Source organism: Dendrobates tinctorius, unplaced genomic scaffold (assembly GCF_039654945.1).
Source record: "Dendrobates tinctorius isolate UK_male_01 unplaced genomic scaffold, ASM3965494v1 ptg000019l, whole genome shotgun sequence".
Taxonomy (NCBI): Eukaryota; Metazoa; Chordata; class Amphibia; order Anura; family Dendrobatidae; genus Dendrobates; species Dendrobates tinctorius.
Genome location: NW_027361687.1, coordinates 37,643,123 through 37,668,630, shown reverse-complemented (window position 1 = coordinate 37,668,630; position 25,508 = coordinate 37,643,123).

The window sequence follows — 25,508 nt, the reverse complement described above, 5'->3', positions numbered from 1 at the left end:
TTGATGTCATAATCATTTGATGATGCCATAATCATTTTGTTGATGTCATAATCATTTGATGATGTCATAATCATTGGATGATGTCATAATCATTTTGTTGATGTCATAATCATTTTGTTGATGTCATAATGATTTGATGATATCATAATCATTTGATGTCATAATCATTGGATGATGTCATAATCATTTTGTTGATGTCATAATCATTTGATGATGTCATAATCATTTGATTTCATAATCATTGGATGATGTCATAATCATTTGATGATGTCATAATGATTTTGTTGATGTCATAATCATTTGATGATGCCATAATCATTTTGTTGATGTCATAATCATTTGATGATGTCATAATCATTGATGTCATAATCATTGGATGATGTCATAATCATTTTGTTGATGTCATAATCATTTGATGATGTCATAATCATTTGATGATGTCATAATGATTTTGTTGATGTGATAATCATTTGATGATGCCATAATCATTTTGTTGATGTCATAATCATTTGATGATGTCAATCATTAGATGATGTTATAATCATTTTGTTAATGTCATAATCATTTGATGATGTCATAATCATTTGATGTCATAATCATTTTGTTGATGTCATAATCATTTGACGATGTCATAATCATTTGATGATGTCATAATCATTAGATGATGTCATAATCATTTTGTTGATGTCATAATCATTTGATGATGTCATAATCATGTGATGTCATAATCATTGGATGATGTCATAATCATTTTGTTGATGTCATAATCATTTGATGATGTCATAATCATTTGATGATGTCATAATCATTTTGTTGATGTCATAATCATTTGATGATGTCATAATCATTTGATGTCATAATCATTGGATGATGTCATAATCATTTTGTTGATGTCATAATCATTTTATGATGTCATAATCATTTTGTTGATGTCATAATCATTTGATGATGTCATAATCATTTGATGATGTCATAATCATTTTGTTGATGTCATAATCATTTGATGATGTCATAATCATTTGATGTCATAATCATTGGATGATGTCATAATCATTTTGTTGATGTCATAATTATTTGATGATGTCATAATCATTAGATGATGTCATAATCATTTTGTTGATGTCATAATCATTTGATGATGTCATAATCATTGATGTCATAATCATTGGATGATGTCATAATCATTTTGTTGATGTCATAATCATTGGATGATGTCATAATCAATAGATGATGTCATAATCATTTTGTTGATGTCATAATCATTAGATGATGTCATAATCATTTTGTTGATGTCATAATCATTTGACGATGTCATAATCATTTTGTTGATGTCATAATCATTTTGTTGATGTCATAATCATTTGATGATGTCATAATCATTTTGTTGATGTCATAATCATTTTGTTGATGTCATAATGATTTGATGATATCATAATCATTTGATGTCATAATCATTGGATGATGTCATAATCATTTTGTTGATGTCATAAACATTTGATGAAGTCATAATCATTTGATGTCATAATCATTGGATGATGTTATAATCATTGGATGATGTCATAATCATTTTGTTGATGTCATAATCATTTGATGCCATAATCATTTTGTTGATGTCATAATCATTTTATGATGTCATAATCATTTTGTTGATGTCATAATCATTTTGTTGATATCATAATGATTTGATGATGTCATAATCATTTGATGTCATAATCATTGGATGATGTCATAATCATTTTGTTGATGTCATAATCATTTGATGATGTCATAATCATTTTGTTGATGTCATAATCATTTGATGATGTCATAATCATTTGATGTCATAATCATTGGATGATGTCATAATCATTTTGTTGATGCCATAATCATTTTATGATGTCATAATCATTTTGTTGATGTCATAATCATTGGATGATGTCATAATCATTTTGTTGAAGTCATAATCATTTGATGATGTCATAATCATTTTGTTGATGTCATAATCATTTTGTTGATGTCATAATCATTGGATGATGTCATAATCATTTTGTTGATGTCATAATCATTTGATGATGTCATAATCATTGATGTCATAATCATTGGATGATGTCATAATCATTGGATGATGTCATAATCATTTTGTTGATGTCATAATCATTTGATGATGTCATAATCATTAAATGATGTCATAATCATTTTGTTGATGTCATAATCATTTGATGATGTCATAATCATTGATGTCATAATCATTGGATGATGTCATAATCATTTTGTTGATGTCATAATCAATGGATGATGTCATAATCATTAGATGATGTCATAATCATTTTGTTGATGTCATAATCATTTGATGATATCATAATCATTTGATGATGTCATAATCATTTTGTTGATGTCATAATCATTTGATGATGTCATAATCATTGGATGATGTAATAATCATTTGATGTCATAATCATTTTATGATGTCATAATGATTTGATGATGTCATAATCATTTGATGTCATAATCATTGGATGATGTCATAATCATTTGATGATGTCATAATCGTTTTGTTGATGTCATAATCATTTTGTTGATGTCATAATCATTTTGTTGATGTCATAATCATTTGACGATGTCATAATCATTTGATGTCATAATCATTGGATGATGTCATAATCATTTTGTTGATGTCATAATCATTTGATGATGTCATAATCATTAGATGATGTCATAATCATTTTGTTGATGTCATAATCATTGGATGATGTCATAATCATTGGATGATGTCATAATCATTTTGTTGATGTCATAATCATTTGATGATGTCATAATCATTTGATGTCATAATCATTGGATGATGTCATAATCATTTTGTTGATGTCATAATCATTTGATGATGTCATAATCATTTGATGATGTCATAATCATTTTGTTGATGTCATAATCATTTGATGATGTCATAAACATTTGATGTCATAATCATTTTGTTGATGTCATAATGATTTGATGATGTCATAATCATTTTGTTGATGTCATAATCATTTTATGATGTCATAATCATTTTGTTGATGTCATAATCAATGGATGATGTCATAATCCTTTTGTTGATGTCATAATCATTTGATGATGTCGTAATCATTAGATGACGTCATAATCATTTTGTTGATGTCATAATCATTTGATGATGTCATAATCATTGATGTCATAATCATTGGATGATGTCATAATCATTTTGTTGATGTCATAATCATTGGATGATGTCATAATCATTAGATGATGTCATAATCATTTTGTTGATGTCATAATCATTTGATGATGTCATAATCATTTTGTTGATGTCATAATGATTTGATGATATCATAATCATTTGATGGCATAATCATTGGATGATGTCATAATCATTTGATGATGTCATAATCATTTGATGATGTCATAATCATTTGATTTCATAATCATTGGATGATGTCATAATCATTTGATGATGTCATAATGATTTTGTTGATGTCATAATCATTTGATGATGCCATAATCATTTTGTTGATGTCATAATCATTTGATGATGTCATAATCATTGGATGATGTCATAATCATTTTGTTGATGTCATAATCATTTTGTTGATGTCATAATGATTTGATGATATCATAATCATTTGATGTCATAATCATTGGATGATGTCATAATCATTTTGTTGATGTCATAATCATTTGATGATGTCATAATCATTTGATTTCATAATCATTGGATGATGTCATAATCATTTGATGATGTCATAATGATTTTGTTGATGTCATAATCATTTGATGATGCCATAATCATTTTGTTGATGTCATAATCATTTGATGATGTCATAATCATTGATGTCATAATCATTGGATGATGTCATAATCATTTTGTTGATGTCATAATCATTTGATGATGTCATAATCATTTGATGATGTCATAATGATTTTGTTGATGTGATAATCATTTGATGATGCCATAATCATTTTGTTGATGTCATAATCATTTGATGATGTCAATCATTAGATGATGTTATAATCATTTTGTTGATGTCATAAACATTTGATGAAGTCATAATCATTTGATGTCATAATCATTGGATGATGTTATAATCATTGGATGATGTCATAATCATTTTGTTGATGTCATAATCATTTGATGCCATAATCATTTTGTTGATGTCATAATCATTTTATGATGTCATAATCATTTTGTTGATGTCATAATCATTTTGTTGATATCATAATGATTTGATGATGTCATAATCATTTGATGTCATAATCATTGGATGATGTCATAATCATTTTGTTGATGTCATAATCATTTGATGATGTTATAATCATTAGATGATGTCTTAATCATTTTGTTGATGTCATAATCATTTGATGTCATAATCATTGGATGATGTCATAATCATTTTGTTGATGTCATAATCATTTGATGATGTCATAATCATTTGATGTCATAATCATTGGATGATGTCATAATCATTTTGTTGATGTCATAATCATTTGATGATGTCATAATCATTAGATGATGTCATAATCATTTTGTTAATGTCATAATCATTTGATGATGTCATAATCATTTGATGTCATAATCATTGGATGATGTCATAATCATTTTGTTGATGTCATAATCATTTGATGATGTCATGATCATTAGATGATGTCATAATCATTTTGTTGATGTCATAATCATTTGATGATGTCATAATCATTAGATGATGTCATAATCATTTTGTTGATGTCATAATCATTTGATGATGTCATAATCATTTGATGTCATAATCATTGGATGATGTCATAATCATTTTGTTGATGTCATAATCATTTGATGATGTCATAATCATTTTGTTGATGTCATAATCATTTGATGATGTCATAATCATTTGATGTCATAATCATTGGATGATGTCATAATCATTTTGTTGATGTCATAATCATTTTATGATGTCATAATCATTTTGTTGATGTCATAATCATTGGATGATGTCATAATCATTTTGTTGAAGTCATAATCATTTGATGATGTCATAATCATTTTGTTGATGTCATAATCATTTTGTTGATGTCATAATCATTGGATGATGTCATAATCATTTTGTTGATGTCATAATCATTTGATGATGTCATAATCATTGATGTCATAATCATTGGATGATGTCATAATCATTGGATGATGTCATAATCATTTTGTTGATGTCATAATCATTTGATGATGTCATAATCATTAAATGATGTCATAATCATTTTGTTGATGTCATAATCATTTGATGATGTCATAATCATTGATGTCATAATCATTGGATGATGTCATAATCATTTTGTTGATGTCATAATCAATGGATGATGTCATAATCATTAGATGATGTCATAATCATTTTTTGATGTCATAATCATTTGATGATATCATAATCATTTGATGATGTCATAATCATTTTGTTGATGTCATAATCATTTGATGATGTCATAATCATTTGATGATGTCATAATCATTGGATGATGTAATAATCATTTGATGTCATAATCATTTTATGATGTCATAATGATTTGATGATGTCATAATCATTTGATGTCATAATCATTGGATGATGTCATAATCATTTGATGATGTCATAATCGTTTTGTAGATGTCATGATCATTTTGTTGATGTCATAATCATTTTGTTGATGTCATAATCATTTGACGATGTCATAATCATTTGATGTCATAATCATTGGATGATGTCATAATCATTTTGTTGATGTCATAATCATTTGATGATGTCATAATCATTAGATGATGTCATAATCATTTTGTTGATGTCATAATCATTGGATGATGTCATAATCATTGGATGATGTCATAATCATTTTGTTGATGTCATAATCATTTGATGATGTCATAATCATTTGATGTCATAATCATTGGATGATGTCATAATCATTTTGTTGATGTCATAATTATTTGATGATGTCATAATCATTTGATGATGTCATAATCATTTTGTTGATGTCATAATCATTTGATGATGTCATAATCATTTGATGTCATAATCATTTTGTTGATGTCATAATGATTTGATGATGTCATAATCATTTTGTTGATGTCATAATCATTTTATGATGTCATAATCATTTTGTTGATGTCATAATCAATGGATGATGTCATAATCCTTTTGTTGATGTCATAATCATTTGATGATGTCGTAATCATTAGATGATGTCATAATCATTTTGTTGATGTCATAATCATTTGATGATGTCATAATCATTGATGTCATAATCATTGGATGATGTCATAATCATTTTGTTGATGTCATAATCATTGGATGATGTCATAATCATTAGATGATGTCATAATCATTTTGTTGATGTCATAATCATTTGATGATGTCATAATCATTTGATGTCATAATCATTTTGTTGATGTCATAATGATTTGATGATGTCATAATCATTTGATGATGTCATAATCATTAGATGATGTCATAATCATTTTGTTGATGTCATAATCATTTGATGATGTCATAATCATTTTGTTGATGTCATAATGATTTGATGATATCATAATCATTTGATGTCATAATCATTGGATGATGTCATAATCATTTGATGATGTCATAATCATTTGATGATGTCATAATCATTTGATTTCATAATCATTGGATGATGTCATAATCATTTGATGATGTCATAATGATTTTGTTGATGTCATAATCATTTGATGATGCCATAATCATTTTGTTGATGTCATAATCATTTGATGATGTCATAATCATTGGATGATGTCATAATCATTTTGTTGATGTCATAATCATTTTGTTGATGTCATAATGATTTGATGATATCATAATCATTTGATGTCATAATCATTGGATGATGTCATAATCATTTTGTTGATGTCATAATCATTTGATGATGTCATAATCATTTGATTTCATAATCATTGGATGATGTCATAATCATTTGATGATGTCATAATGATTTTGTTGATGTCATAATCATTTGATGATGCCATAATCATTTTGTTGATGTCATAATCATTTGATGATGTCATAATCATTGATGTCATAATCATTGGATGATGTCATAATCATTTTGTTGATGTCATAATCATTTGATGATGTCATAATCATTTGATGATGTCATAATGATTTTGTTGATGTCATAATCATTTGATGATGCCATAATCATTTTGTTGATGTCATAATCATTTGATGATGTCAATCATTAGATGATGTTATAATCATTTTGTTAATGTTATAATCATTTGATGATGTCATAATCATTTGATGTCATAATCATTTTGTTGATGTCATAATCATTTGATGATGTCATAATCATTTGATGATGTCATAATCATTAGATGATGTCATAATCATTTTGTTGATGTCATAATCATTTGATGATGTCATAATCATTTGATGTCATAATCATTGGATGATGTCATAATCATTTTGTTGATGTCATAATCATTTGATGATGTCATAATCATTTGATGATGTCATAATCATTTTGTTGATGTCATAATCATTTGATGATGTCATAATCATTTGATGTCATAATCATTGGATGATGTCATAATCATTTTGTTGATGTCATAATCATTTTATGATGTCATAATCATTTTGTTGATGTCATAATCATTGGATGATGTCATAATCCTTTTGTTGATGTCATAATCATTAGATGATGTCATAATCATTAGTTGATGTCATAATCATTTTGTTGATGTCATAATCATTTGATGATGTCATAATCATTGATGTCATAATCATTGGATGATGCCATAATCATTGGATGATGTCATAATCATTTTGTTGATGTCATAATCATTTGATGATGTCATAATCATTAAATGATGTCATAATCATTTTGTTGATGTCATAATCATTTGATGATGCCACAATCATTTTGTTGATGTCATAATCATTTTATGATGTCATAATCATTTTGTTGATGTCATAATCATTTTGTTGATGTCATAATGATTTGATGATGTCATAATCATTTGATGTCATAATCATTGGATGATGTCATAATCATTTTGTTGATGTCATAATCATTTGATGATGTTGTAATCATTAGATGATGTCATAATCATTTTGTTGATGTCATAATCATTTGATGATGTCATAATTATTGATGTCATAATCATTGGATGATGTCATAATCATTTTGTTGATGTCATAATCATTGGATGATGTCATAATCATTAGATGATGTCATAATCATTTTGTTGATGTCATAATCATTTGATGATGTCATAATCATTTGATGATGTCATAATCATTAGATGATGTCATAATCATTTTGTTGATGTCATAATCATTTGATGATGTCATAATCATTTTGTTGATGTCATAATGATTTGATGATATCATAATCATTTGATGTCATAATCATTGGATGATGTCATAATCATTTTGTTGATGTCATAATCATTTGATGATGTCATAATCATTTGATTTCATAATCATTGGATGATGTCATAATCATTTGATGATGTCATAATGATTTTGTTGATGTCATAATCATTTGATGATGCCATAATCATTTTGTTGATGTCATAATATTTTGATGATGTCATAATCATTGATGTCATAATCATTGGATGATGTCATATTCATTTTGTTGATGTCATAATCATTTGATGATGTCATAATCATTGGATGATGTCATAATCATTTTGTTGATGTCATAGTCATTGGATGATGTCATAATCATTAGATGATGTCCTAATCATTTTGTTGATGTCATAATCATATGATGATGTCATAATCATTTGATGTCATATTCATTTTGTTGATGTCATAATCATTTGATGATGTCATAATCATTTGATGTCATAATCATTTTGTTGATGTCATAATGATTTGATAATGTCATAATCATTTGATGTCATAATCATTTTGTTGATGTCATAATCATATGATGATGTCATAATCATTTGATGTCATATTCATTTTGTTGATGTCATAATCATTTGATGATGTCATAATCATTTGATGTCATAATCATTTTGTTGATGTCATAATCAATTGATGATGTCATAATCATTGGATGATGTCATAATCATTTTTTTGATGTCATAATCATTTGATGATGTCATAATCATTTTGTTGATGTCATAATCATTTGATGATGTCATAATCATTTGATGTCATAATCATTGGATGATGTCATAATCATTTTGTTGAAGTCATAATCATTTGATGATGTCATAATCATTTTGTTGATGTCATAATCATTTTGTTGATGTCATAATCATTGGATGATGTCATAATCATTTTGTTGATGTCATAATCATTTGATGATGTCATAATCATTTGATGTCATAATCATTGGATGATGTCATAATCATTTTGTTGATTTCATAATCATTTGATGATGTCATAATCATTAGATGATGTCATAATAATTTTGTTGATGTCATAATCATTTGATGATGTCATAATCATTTGATGTCATAGTCATTGGATGATGTCATAATCATTTTGTTGATGTCATAATCATTTGATGATGTCATAATCATTAGATGATGTCATAATCATTTTGTTGATGTCATAATCATTTGATGATGTCATAATCATTAGATGATGTCATAATCATTTTGTTGATGTCATAATCATTTGATGATGTCATAATCATTTGATGTCACAATCATTGGATGATGTCATAATCATTTTGTTGATGTCATAATCATTTGATGATGTCATAATCATTTGATGATGTCATAATCATTTTGTTGATGTCATAATCATTTGATGATGTCATAATCATTTGATGTCATAATCATTGGATGATGTCATAATCATTTTGTTGATGTCATAATCATTTTGTTGATGTCATAATCATTGGATGATGTCATAATCCTTTTGTTGATGTCATAATCATTTGATGATGTCATAATCATTAGATGATGTCATAATCATTTTGTTGATGTCATAATCATTTGATGATGTCATAATCATTGGTGTCATAATCATTGGATGATGTCATAATCATTGGATGATGTCATAATCATTTTGTTGATGTCATAATCATTTGATGATGTCATAATCATTAAATGATGTCATAATCATTTTGTTGATGTCATAATCATTTGATGATGTCATAATCATTGATGTCATAATCATTGGATGATGTCATAATCATTTTGTTGATGTCATAATCAATGGATGATGTCATAATCATTAGATGATGTCATAATCATTTTGATGATATCATAATCATTTGATGATGTCATAATCATTTTGTTGATGTCATAATCATTTGATGATGTCATAATCAATTGATGTCATAATCATTGGATGATGTAATAATCATTTGATGTCATAATCATTTTATGATGTCATAATGATTTGATGATGTCATAATCATTTGATGTCATAATAATTGGATGATGTCATAATCATTTGATGATGTCATAATCGTTTTGTTGATGTCATAATCATTTTGTTGATGTCATAATCATTTTGTTGATGTCATAATCATTTGATGATGTCATAATCATTTGATGTCATAATCATTTTGTTGATGTCATAATCATTTGATGATGTCATAATCATTAGATGATGTCATAATCATTTTGTTGATGTCATAATCATTGGATGATGTCATAATCATTGGATGATGTCATAATCATTTTTTTGATGTCATAATCATTTGATGATGTCATAATCATTTGATGTCATAATCATTGGATGATGTCATAATCATTTTGTTGATGTCATAATCATTTGATGATGTCATAATCATTTGATGATGTTATAATCATTTTGTTGATGTCATAATCATTTGATGATGTCATAATCATTTGATGTCATAATCATTGGATGATGTCATAATCATTTTGTTGATGTCATAATCATTTTATGATGTCATAATCATTTTGTTGATGTCATAATCAATGGATGATGTCATAATCCTTTTGTTGATGTCATAATCATTTGATGATGTCATAATCATTAGATGATGTCACAATCATTTTGTTGATGTCATAATCATTTGATTATGTCATAATCATTTTGTTGATGTCATGATCATTTTGTTGATGTCATAATGATTTGATGATGTCATAATCATTTTGTTGATGTCATAATCATTTGATGATGTCATAATCATTTGATGTCATAATCATTGAATGATGTCATAATCATTTTGTTGATGTCATAATCATTTGATGATGTCATAATCATTTGATGATGTCATAATGATTTTGTTGATGTCATAATCATTTGATGATGCCATAATCATTTTGTTGATGTCATAATCATTTTATGATGTCATAATCATTTTGTTGATGTCATAATCATTTTGTTGATGTCATAATGATTTGATGATGTCATAATCATTTAATGTCATAATCATTGGATGATGTCATAATCATTTTGTTGATGTCATAATCATTTGATGATGTCGTAATCATTAGATGATGTCATAATCATTTTGTTGATGTCATAATCATTTGATGATGTCATAATCATTGATGTAATAATCATTGGATGATGTCATAATCATTTTGTTGATGTCATAATCATTTGATGATGTCATAATCATTAGATGATGTCATAATCATTTTGTTAATGTCATAATCATTTGATGATGTCATAATCATTTGATGTCATAATCATTGGATGATGTCATAATCATTAGATGATGTCATAATCATTTTGTTGATGTCATAATCATTTGATGATGTCATAATCATTTGATGTCATAATCATTTTGTTGATGTCATAATGATTTGATGATGTCATAATCATTTGATGATGTCATAATCATTAGATGATGTCATAATCATTTTGTTGATGTCATAATCATTTGATGATGTCATAATCATTTTGTTGATGTCATAATCATTTTGTTGATGTCATAATGATTTGATGATATCATAATCATTTGATGTCATAATCATTGGATGATGTCATAATCATTTTGTTGATGTCATAATCATTTGATGATGTCATAATCATTAGATGATGTCATAATAATTTTGTTGATGTCATAATCATTTGATGATGTCATAATCATTTGATGTCACAATCATTGGATGATGTCATAATCATTTTGTTGATGTCATAATCATTTGATGATGTCATAATCATTTGATGATGTCATAATCATTTGATGTCATAATCATTGGATGATGTCATAATCATTTTGTTGATGTCATAATCATTTTGTTGATGTCATAATCATTGGATGATGTCATAATCCTTTTGTTGATGTCATAATCATTTGATGATGTCATAATCATTTGATGTCATAATCATTGGATGATGTCATAATCATTGGATGATGTCATAATCATTTTGTTGATGTCATAATCATTTGATGATGTCATAATCATTAAATGATGTCATAATCATTTTGTTGATGTCATAATCATTTGATGATGTCATAATCATTGATGTCATAATCATTGGATGATGTCATAATCATTTTGTGGATGTCATAATCAATGGATGATGTCATAATCATTAGATGATGTCATAATCATTTTGTTGATGTCATAATCATTTGATGATATCATAATCATTTGATGATGTCATAATCATTTTGTTGATGTCATAATCATTTGATGATGTCATAATCAATTGATGTCATAATCATTGGATGATGTAATAATCATTTGATGTCATAATCATTTTATGATGTCATAATGATTTGATGATGTCATAATCATTTGATGTCATAATCATTGGATGATGTCATAATCATTTGATGATGTCATAATCGTGTTGTTGATGTCATAATCATTTTGTTGATGTCATAATCATTTTGTTGATGTCATAATCATTTGATGGTGTCATAATCATTTGATGTCATAATCATTGGATGATGTCATAATCATTTTGTTGATGTCATAATCATTTTGTTGATGTCATAATCATTTGATGATGTCATAATCATTAGATGATGTCATAATCATTTTGTTGATGTCATAATCATTGGATGATGTCATAATCATTGGATGATGTCATAATCATTTTGTTGATGTCATAATCATTTGATGATGTCATAATCATTTGATGTCATAATCATTGGATGATGTCATAATCATTTTGTTGATGTCATAATCATTTGATGATGTCATAATCATTTGATGATGTCATAATCATTTTGTTGATGTCATAATCATTTGATGATGTCATAATCATTTGATGTCATAATCATTGGATGATGTCATAATCATTTTGTTGATGTCATAATCGTTTTATGATGTCATAATCATTTTGTTGATGTCATAATCAATGGATGATTTCATAATCCTTTTGTTGATGTCATAATCATTTGATGATGTCATAATCATTAGATGATGTCATAATCATTTTGTTGATGTCATAATCATTTGATGATGTCATAATCATTTTGTTGATGTCATGATCATTTTGTTGATGTCATAATGATTTGATGATGTCATAATCATTTTGTTGATGTCATAATCATTTGATGATGTCATAATCATTTGATGTCATAATCATTGAATGATGACATAATCATTTTGTTGATGTCATAATCATTTGATGATGTCATAATCATTTGATGATGTCATATTGATTTTGTTGATGTCATAATCATTTGATGATGCCACAATCATTTTGTTGATGTCATAATCATTTTATGATGTCATAATCATTTTGTTGATGTCATAATCATTTTGTTGATGTCATAATGATTTGATGATGTCATAATCATTTGATGTCATAATCATTGGATGATGTCATAATCATTTTGTTGATGTCATAATCATTTGATGATGTCGTAATCATTAGATGATGTCATAATCATTTTGTTGATGTCATAATCATTTGATGATGTCATAATTATTGATGTCATAATCATTGGATGATGTCATAATCATTTTGTTGATGTCATAATCATTGGATGATGTCATAATCATTAGATGATGTCATAATCATTTTGTTGATGTCATAATCATTTGATGATGTCATAATCATTTGATGTCATAATCATTTTGTTGATGTCATAATGATTTGATGATGTCATAATCATTTGATGATGTCATAATCATTAGATGATGTCATAATCATTTTGTTGATGTCATAATCATTTGATGATGTCATAATCATTTTGTTGATGTCATAATGATTTGATGATATCATAATCATTTGATGTCATAATCATTGGATGATGTCATAATCATTTGATGATGTCATAATCATTTGATGATGTCATAATCATTTGATTTCATAATCATTGGATGATGTCATAATCATTTGATGATGTCATAATGATTTTGTTGATGTCATAATCATTTGATGATGCCATAATCATTTTGTTGATGTCATAATCATTTGATGATGTCATAATCATTGGATGATGTCATAATCATTTTGTTGATGTCATAATCATTTTGTTGATGTCATAATGATTTGATGATATCATAATCATTTGATGTCATAATCATTGGATGATGTCATAATCATTTTGTTGATGTCATAATCATTTGATGATGTCATAATCATTTGATTTCATAATCATTTGATGATGTCATAATGATTTTGTTGATGTCATAATCATTTGATGATGCCATAATCATTTTGTTGATGTCATAATCATTTGATGATGTCATAATCATTGATGTCATAATCATTGGATGATGTCATAATCATTTTGTTGATGTCATAATCATTTGATGATGTCATAATCATTTGATGATGTCATAATGATTTTGTTGATGTCATAATCATTTGATGATGCCATAATCATTTTGTTGATGTCATAATCATTTGATGATGTCAATCATTAGATGATGTTATAATCATTTTGTTAATGTCATAATCATTTGATGATGTCATAATCATTTGATGTCATAATCATTTTGTTGATGTCATAATCATTTGATGATGTCATAATCATTTGATGATGTCATAATCATTAGATGATGTCATAATCATTTTGTTGATGTCATAATCATTTGATGATGTCATAATCATTTGATGTCATAATCATTGGATGATGTCATAATCATTTTGTTGATGTCATAATCATTTGATGATGTCATAATCATTTGATGATGTCATAATCATTTTGTTGATGTCATAATCATTTGATGATGTCATAATCATTTGATGTCATAATCATTGGATGATGTCATAATCATTTTGTTGATGTCATAATCATTTTATGATGTCATAATCATTTTGTTGATGTCATAATCATTGGATGATGTCATAATCCTTTTGTTGATGTCATAATCATTAGATGATGTCATATTCATTAGTTGATGTCATAATCATTTTGTTGATGTCATAATCATTTGATGATGTCATAATCATTGATGTCATAATCATTGGATGATGCCATAATCATTGGATGATGTCATAATCATTTTGTTGATGTCATAATCATTTGATGATGTCATAATCATTAAATGATGTCATAATCATTTTGTTGATGTCATAATCATTTGATGATGCCACAATCATTTTGTTGATGTCATAATCATTTTATGATGTCATAATCATTTTGTTGATGTCATAATCATTTTGTTGATGTCATAATGATTTGATGATGTCATAATCATTTGATGTCATAATCATTGGATGATGTCATAATCATTTTGTTGATGTCATAATCATTTGATGATGTCGTAATCATTAGATGATGTCATAATCATTTTGTTGATGTCATAATCATTTGATGATGTCATAATTATTGATGTCATAATCATTGGATGATGTCATAATCATTTTGTTGATGTCATAATCATTGGATGATGTCATAATCATTAGATGATGTCATAATCATTTTGTTGATGTCATAATCATTTGATGATGTCATAATCATTTGATGTCATAATCATTTTGTTGATGTCATAATGATTTGATGATGTCATAATCATTTGATGATGTCATAATCATTAGATGATGTCATAATCATTTTGTTGATGTCATAATCATTTGATGATGTCATAATCATTTTGTTGATGTCATAATGATTTGATGATATCATAATCATTTGATGTCATAATCATTGGATGATGTCATAATCATTTTGTTGATGTCATAATCATTCGATGATGTCATAATCATTTGATTTCATAATCATTGGATGATGTCATAATCATTTGATGATGTCATAATGATTTTGTTGATGTCATAATCATTTGATGATGCCATAATCATTTTGGTGATGTCATAATATTTTGATGATGTCATAATCATTGATGTCATAATCATTGGATGATGTCATATTCATTTTGTTGATGTCATAATCATTTGATGATGTCATAATCATTGGATGATGTCATAATCATTTTGTTGATGTCATAGTCATTGGATGATGTCATAATCATTAGATGATGTCCTAATCATTTTGTTGATGTCATAATCATATGATGATGTCATAATCATTTGATGTCATATTCATTTTGTTGATGTCATAATCATTTGATGATGTCATAATCATTTGATGTCATAATCATTTTGTTGATGTCATAATGATTTGATAATGTCATAATCATTTGATGTCATAATCATTTTGTTGATGTCATAATCATATGATGATGTCATAATCATTTGATGTCATATTCATTTTGTTGATGTCATAATCCTTTGATGATGAAGTCATAATCATTTGATGTCATAATCATTTTGTTGATGTCATAATCAATTGATGATGTCATAATCATTGGATGATGTCATAATCATTTTTTTGATGTCATAATCATTTGATGATGTCATAATCATTTTGTTGATGTCATAATCATTTGATGATGTCATAATCATTTGATGTCATAATCATTGGATGATGTCATAATCATTTTGTTGAAGTCATAATCATTTGATGATGTCATAATCATTTTGTTGATGTCATAATCATTTTGTTGATGTCATAATCATTGGATGATGTCATAATCATTTTGTTGATGTCATAATCATTTGATGATGTCATAATCATTTGATGTCATAATCATTGGATGATGTCATAATCATTTTGTTGATGTCATAATCATTTGATGATGTCATAATCATTTGATGTCATAATCATTGGATGATGTAATAATCATTTGATGTCATAATCATTTTATGATGTCATAATGATTTGATGATGTCATAATGATTTGATGATGTCATAATCATTTGATGTCATAATCATTGGATGATGTCATAATCATTTGATGATGTCATAATCGTTTTGTTGATGTCATAATCATTTTGTTGATGTCATAATCATTTTGTTGATGTCATAATCATTTGACGATGTCATAATCATTTGATGTCATAATCATTGGATGATGTCATAATGATTTTGTTGATGTCATAATCATTTGATGATGTCATAATCATTAGATGATGTCATAATCATTTTGTTGATGTCATAATCATTGGATGATGTCATAATCATTGGATGATGTCATAATCATTTTGTTGATGTCATAATCATTTGATGATGTCATAATCATTTGATGTCATAATCATTGGATGATGTCATAATCATTTTGTTGATGTCATAATCATTTGATGATGTCATAATCATTTTGTTGATGTCATAATCATTTGATGATGTCATAATCATTTGATGTCATAATCATTTTGTTGATGTCATAATGATTTGATGATGTCATAATCATTTTGTTCATGTCATAATCATTTTATGATGCCATAATCATTTTGTTGATGTCATAATCAATGGATGATGTCATAATCCTTTTGTTGATGTCATAATCATTTGATGATGTCGTAATCATTAGATGATGTCATAATCATTTTGTTGATGTCATAATCATTTGATGATGTCATAATCATTGATGTCATAATCATTGGATGATGTCATAATCATTTTGTTGATGTCATAATCATTGGATGATGTCATAATCATTAGATGATGTCATAATCATTTTGTTGATGTCATAATCATTTGATGATGTCATAATCATTTGATGTCATAATCATTTTGTTGATGTCATAATGATTTGATGATGTCATAATCATTTGATGATGTCATAATCATTAGATGATGTCATAATCATTTTGTTGATGTCATAATCATTTGATGATGTCATAATCATTTTGTTGATGTCATAATGATTTGATGATATCATAATCATTTGATGTCATAATCATTGGATGATGTCATAATCATTTGATGATGTCATAATCATTTGATGATGTCATAATCATTTGATTTCATAATCATTGGATGATGTCATAATCATTTGATGATGTCATAATGATTTTGTTGATGTCATAATCATTTGATGATGCCATAATCATTTTGTTGATGTCATAATCATTTGATGATGTCATAATCATTGGATGATGTCATAATCATTTTGTTGATGTCATAATCATTTTGTTGATGTCATAATGATTTGATGATATCATAATCATTTGATGTCATAATCATTGGATGATGTCATAATCATTTTGTTGATGTCATAATCATTTGATGATGTCATAATCATTTGATTTCATAATCATTGGATGATGTCATAATCATTTGATGATGTCATAATGATTTTGTTGATGTCATAATCATTTGATGATGCCATAATCATTTTGTTGATGTCATAATCATTTGATGATGTCATAATCATTGATGTCATAATCATTGGATGATGTCATAATCATTTTGTTGATGTCATAATCATTTGATGATGTCATAATCATTTGATGATGTCATAATGATTTTGTTGATGTCATAATCATTTGATGATGCCATAATCATTTTGTTGATGTCATAATCATTTGATGATGTCAATCATTAGATGATGTTATAATCATTTTGTTAATGTCATAATCATTTGATGATGTCATAATCATTTGATGTCATAATCATTTTGTTGATGTCATAATCATTTGATGATGTCATAATCATTTGATGATGTCATAATCATTAGATGATGTCATAATCATTTTGTTGATGTCATAATCATTTGATGATGTCATAATCATTTGATGTCATAATCATTGGATGATGTCATAATCATTTTGTTGATGTCATAATCATTTGATGATGTCATAATCATTTGATGATGTCATAATCATTTTGTTGATGTCATAATCATTTGATGATGTCATAATCATTTGATGTCATAATCATTGGATGATGTCATAATCATTTTGTTGATGTCATAATCATTTTATGATGTCATAATCATTTTGTTGATGTCATAATCATTGGATGATGTCATAATCCTTTTGTTGATGTCATAATCATTAGATGATGTCATAATCATTAGTTGATGTCATAATCATTTTGTTGATGTCATAATCATTTGATGATGTCATAATCATTGATGTCATAATCATTGGATGATGCCATAATCATTGGATGATGTCATAATCATTTTGTTGATGTCATAATCATTTGATGATGTCATAATCATTAAATGATGTCATAATCATTTTGTTGATGTCATAATCATTTGATGATGCCACAATCATTTTGTTGATGTCATAATCATTTTATGATATCATAATCATTTTGTTGATGTCATAATCATTTTGTTGATGTCATAATGATTTGATGATGTCATAATCATTTGATGTCATAATCATTGGATGATGTCATAATCATTTTGTTGATGTCATAATCATTTGATGATGTCGTAATCATTAGATGATGTCATAATCATTTTGTTGATGTCATAATCATTTGATGATGTCATAATTATTGATGTCATAATCATTGGATGATGTCATAATCATTTTGTTGATGTCATAATCATTGGATGATGTCATAATCATTAGATGATGTCATAATCATTTTGTTGATGTCATAATCATTTGATGATGTCATAATCATTTGATGTCATAATCATTTTGTTGATGTCATAATGATTTGATGATGTCATAATCATTTGATGATGTCATAATCATTAGATGATGTCATAATCATTTTGTTGATGTCATAATCATTTTGTTGATGTCATAATCATTTTGTTGATGTCATAATGATTTGATGATATCATAATCATTTGATGTCATAATCATTGGATGATGTCATAATCATTTTGTTGATGTCATAATCATTTGATGATGTCATAATCATTTGATTTCATAATCATTGGATGATGTCATAATCATTTGATGATGTCATAATGATTTTGTTGATGTCATAATCATTTGATGATGCCATAATCATTTTGTTGATGTCATAATATTTTGATGATGTCATAATCATTGATGTCATAATCATTGGATGATGTCATATTCATTTTGTTGATGTCATAATCATTTGATGATGTCATAATCATTGGATGATGTCATAATCATTTTGTTGATGTCATAGTCATTGGATGATGTCATAATCATTAGATGATGTCCTAATCATTTTGTTGATGTCATAATCATATGATGATGTCATAATCATTTGATGTCATATTCATTTTGTTGATGTCATAATCATTTGATGATGTCATAATCATTTGATGTCATAATCATTTTGTTGATGTCATAATGATTTGATAATGTCATAATCATTTGATGTCATAATCATTTTGTTGATGTCATAATCATATGATGATGTCATAATCATTTGATGTCATATTCATTTTGTTGATGTCATAATCATTTGATGATGTCATAATCATTTGATGTCATAATCATTTTGTTGATGTCATAATCAATTGATGATGTCATAATCATTGGATGATGTCATAATCATTTTTTTGATGTCATAATCATTTGATGATGTCATAATCATTTTGTTGATGTCATAATCATTTGATGATGTCATAATCATTTGATGTCATAATCATTGGATGATGTCATAATCATTTTGTTGAAGTCATAATCATTTGATGATGTCATAATCATTTTGTTGATGTCATAATCATTTTGTTGATGTCATAATTTTTGGATGATGTCATAATCATTTTGTTGATGTCATAATCATTTGATTATGTCATAATCATTTGATGTCATAATCATTGGATGATGTCATAATCATTTTGTTGATTTCATAATCATTTGATGATGTCATAATCATTAGATGATGTCATAATCATTTTGTTGATGTCATAATCATTTGATGATGTCATAATCATTTGATGTCATAATCATTGGATGATGTCATAATCATTTTGTTGATGTCATAATCATTTGATGATGTCATAATCATTAGATGATGTCATAATCATTTTGTTGATGTCATAATCATTTGATGATGTCATAATCATTAGATGATGTCATAATCATTTTGTTGATGTCATAATCATTTGATGATGTCATAATCATTTGATGTCACAATCATTGGATGATGTCATAATCATTTTGTTGATGTCATAATCATTTGATGATGTCATAATCATTTGATGATGTCATAATCATTTTGTTGATGTCATAATCATTTGATGATGTCATAATCATTTGATGTCATAATCATTGGATGATGTCATAATCATTTTGTTGATGTCATAATTATTTTGTTGATGTCATAATCATTGGATGATGTCATAATCCTTTTGTTGATGTCATAATCATTTGATGATGTCATAATCATTAGATGATGTCATAATCATTTTGTTGATGTCATAATCATTTGATGATGTCATAATCATTGGTGTCATAATCATTGGATGATGTCATAATCATTGGATGATGTCATAATCATTTTGTTGATGTCATAATCATTTGATGATGTCATAATCATTAAATGATGTCATAATCATTTTGTTGATGTCATAATCATTAGATGATGTCATAATCATTGACGTCATAATCATTGGATGATGTCATAATCATTTTGTTGATGTCATAATCAATGGATGATGTCATAATCATTAGATGATGTCATAATCATTTTGTTGATGTCATAATCATTTGATGATATCATAATCATTTGATGATGTCATAATCATTTTGTTGATGTCATAATCATTTGATGATGTCATAATCAATTGATGTCATAATCATTGGATGATGTAATAATCATTTGATGTCATAATCATTTTATGATGTCATAATGATTTGATGATGTCATAATCATTTGATGTCATAATAATTGGATGATGTCATAATCATTTGATGATGTCATAATCGTTTTGTTGATGTCATAATCATTTTGTTGATGTCATAATCATTTTGTTGATGTCATAATCATTTGATGATGTCATAATCATTTGATGTCATAATCATTTTGTTGATGTCATAATCATTTGATGATGTCATAATCATTAGATGATGTCATAATCATTTTGCTGATGTCATAATCATTGGATGATGTCATAATCATTGGATGATGTCATAATCATTTTGTTGATGTCATAATCATTTGATGATGTCATAATCATTTGATGATGTCATAATCATTTGATGATGTCATAATCATTTTGTTGATGTCATAATCATTTGATGATGTCATAATCATTTGATGTCATAATCATTGGATGATGTCATAATCATTTTGTTGATGTCATAATCATTTTATGATGTCATAATCATTTTGTTGATGTCATAATCAATGGATGATGTCATAATCCTTTTGTTGATGTCATAATCATTTGATGATGTCATAATCATTAGATGATGTCATAATCATTTTGTTGATGTCATAATCATTTGATTATGTCATAATCATTTTGTTGATGTCATGATCATTTTGTTGATGTCATAATGATTTGATGATGTCATAATCATTTTGTTGATGTCATAATCATTTGATGATGTCATAATCATTTGATGTCATAATCATTGAATGATGTCATAATCATTTTGTTGATGTCATAATCATTTGATGATGTCATAATCATTTGATGATGACATAATGATTTTGTTGATGTCATAATCATTTGATGATGCCATAATCATTTTGTTGATGTCATAATCATTTTATGATGTCATAATCATTTTGTTGATGTCATAATCATTTTGTTGATGTCATAATGATTTGATGATGTCATAATCATTTGATGTCATAATCATTGGATGATGTCATAATCATTTGATGTCACAATCATTGGATGATGTCATAATCATTTTGTTGATGTCATAATCATTTGATGATGTCATAATCATTTGATGATGTCATAATCATTTGATGTCATAATCATTGGATGATGTCATAATCATTTTGTTGATGTCATAATCATTTTGTTGATGTCATAATCATTGGATGATGTCATAATCCTTTTGTTGATGTCATAATCATTTGATGATGTCATAATCATTAGATGATGTCATAATCATTTTGTTGATGTCATAATCATTTGATGATGTCATAATCATTTGATGTCATAATCATTGGATGATGTCATAATCATTGGATGATGTCATAATCATTTTGTTGATGTCATAATCATTTGATGATGTCATAATCATTAAATGATGTCATAATCATTTTGTTGATGTCATAATCATTTGATGATGACATAATCATTTGATGATGCCATAATCATTTTGTTGATGTCATAATCATTTTATGATGTCATAATCATTTTGTTGATGTCATAATCATTTTGTTGATGTCATAATGATTTGATGATGTCATAATCATTAGATGATGTCATAATCATTTTGCTGATGTCATAATCATTGGATGATGTCATAATCATTGGATGATGTCATAATCATTTTGTTGATGTCATAATCATTTGATGATGTCATAATCATTTGATGATGTCATAATCATTTGATGATGTCATAATCATTTTGTTGATGTCATAATCATTTGATGATGTCATAATCATTTGATGTCATAATCATTGGATGATGTCATAATCATTTTGTTGATGTCATAATCATTTTATGATGTCATAATCATTTTGTTGATGTCATAATCAATGGATGATGTCATAATCCTTTTGTTGATGTCATAATCATTTGATGATGTCATAATCATTAGATGATGTCATAATCATTTTGTTGATGTCATAATCATTTGATTATGTCATAATCATTTTGTTGATGTCATGATCATTTTGTTGATGTCATAATGATTTGATGATGTCATAATCATTTTGTTGATGTCATAATCATTTGATGATGTCATAATCATTTGATGTCATAATCATTGAATGATGTCATAATCATTTTGTTGATGTCATAATCATTTGATGATGTCATAATCATTTGATGATGACATAATGATTTTGTTGATGTCATAATCATTTGATGATGCCATAATCATTTTGTTGATGTCATAATCATTTTATGATGTCATAATCATTTTGTTGATGTCATAATGATTTGATGATGTCATAATCATTTGATGTCATAATCATTGGATGATGTCATAATCATTTGATGTCACAATCATTGGATGATGTCATAATCATTTTGTTGATGTCATAATCATTTGATGATGTCATAATCATTTGATGATGTCATAATCATTTGATGTCATAATCATTGGATGATGTCATAATCATTTTGTTGATGTCATAATCATTTTGTTGATGTCATAATCATTGGATGATGTCATAATCCTTTTGTTGATGTCATAATCATTTGATGATGTCATAATCATTAGATGATGTCATAATCATTTTGTTGATGTCATAATCATTTGATGATGTCATAATCATTTGATGTCATAATCATTGGATGATGTCATAATCATTGGATGATGTCATAATCATTTTGTTGATGTCATAATCATTTGATGATGTCATAATCATTAAATGATGTCATAATCATTTTGTTGATGTCATAATCATTTGATGATGACATAATGATTTTGTTGATGTCATGATCATTTTGTTGATGTCATAATGATTTGATGATGTCATAATCATTTTGTTGATGTCATAATCATTTGATGATGTCATAATCATTTGATGTCATAATCATTGAATGATGTCATAATCATTTTGTTGATGTCATAATCATTTGATGATGTCATAATCATTTGATGATGACATAATGATTTTGTTGATGTCATAATCATTTGATGATGCCATAATCATTTTGTTGATGTCATAATCATTTTATGATGTCATAATCATTTTGTTGATGTCATAATGATTTGATGATGTCATAATCATTTGATGTCATAATCATTGGATGATGTCATAATCATTTGATGTCACAATCATTGGATGATGTCATAATCATTTTGTTGATGTCATAATCATTTGATGATGTCATAATCATTTGATGATGTCATAATCATTTGATGTCATAATCATTGGATGATGTCATAATCATTTTGTTGATGTCATAATCATTTTGTTGATGTCATAATCATTGGATGATGTCATAATCCTTTTGTTGATGTCATAATCATTTGATGATGTCATAATCATTAGATGATGTCATAATCATTTTGTTGATGTCATAATCATTTGATGATGTCATAATCATTTGATGTCATAATCATTGGATGATGTCATAATCATTGGATGATGTCATAATCATTTTGTTGATGTCATAATCATTTGATGATGTCATAATCATTAAATGATGTCATAATCATTTTGTTGATGTCATAATCATTTGATGATGACATAATGATTTTGTTGATGTCATAATCATTTGATGATGCCATAATCATTTTGTTGATGTCATAATCATTTTATGATGTCATAATCATTTTGTTGATGTCATAATCATTTTGTTGATGTCATAATGATTTGATGATGT